We start from the raw sequence: 976 nt of genomic DNA on the forward strand, positions 1-976 counted from the left end.
TTCCTTCTGCTCCCAGCTGAGTCACATGGCCTGGGATAAATACGATTTTAATGGTGAAACACCACTTTCCAAAGCGAAACCAACTGCAGTGTTTCCAGGGAACTCAGCCGGGCCCGACTCAGGAGACACTGACCTCAGGGACTGAAGTCTGACAAACCCTTAAGCGGCTCCTGGCTTTGGCTGGCTTCTGCGTGATCGGCCTTTGGATCATCTTTGTCTGATGACAATTGTGATTAACTGCACTCATCAGTGTGTCCACACTTGTTCTGATGGAACGTTTACCAGAGGCTCCCCACAACATGACTTTCCAATCCTGTATAAAGGACTGTCTCCAAAGCCAGGGACAATTTAATGGATTTGAGTCAACCTCCAATCTTGTTTTGACCCTCGGTAGGCGACATATTTCTGGTTTCCTCCACAGTAGCCAGATATTTTATAGATAAGAAAAAAAAAAAAACCACAGTCTCACCATGACTGGTCACCTCACAGCTTCAGGGGCAACCTGTGGGACATGCAAAAAATCTTTCAGGCCCTTAGCCATCCCCCAAGTTGCCACGTTCATTAACAGCGCCATCGTAACGCAAACGAAGGGGAGAACAGTCGATCTGCTGAAGTCTGCACTGATTTTAAAGTGGGCAGGGAAAAGGACCTCGCTCCTTCCCCATGGCCCCCGGCACACACTGTTATTTCAGAGCTCACAGGGAGTTTGCCTGTTATTGGCAACGTAACCGGCCCTCGACGTTCAGACTCAGATGCTTGAGAGTTTGGGATTTCACATCAAAGCTGCTGGTTTGGCTGCTGCAGCAACGGCGGGCGGTGATAAAGTTGGGAACCAAACCCAAACTTCTCAGAATTTCACAGCTATTCCGGTCCCACGCCGGGCTCATCTCTCCTCGCTGTTCCAAGGAGCACACACGTGCTGTACTCCAACCACCAAAACTCAGTAGGACCCGGTTAAAATTAACATTCAGCTCCT

This window comes from Buceros rhinoceros, unplaced genomic scaffold (assembly GCF_000710305.1).
Source record: "Buceros rhinoceros silvestris isolate BGI_N320 unplaced genomic scaffold, ASM71030v1 scaffold25494, whole genome shotgun sequence".
NCBI classification, from domain to species: domain Eukaryota; kingdom Metazoa; phylum Chordata; class Aves; order Bucerotiformes; family Bucerotidae; genus Buceros; species Buceros rhinoceros.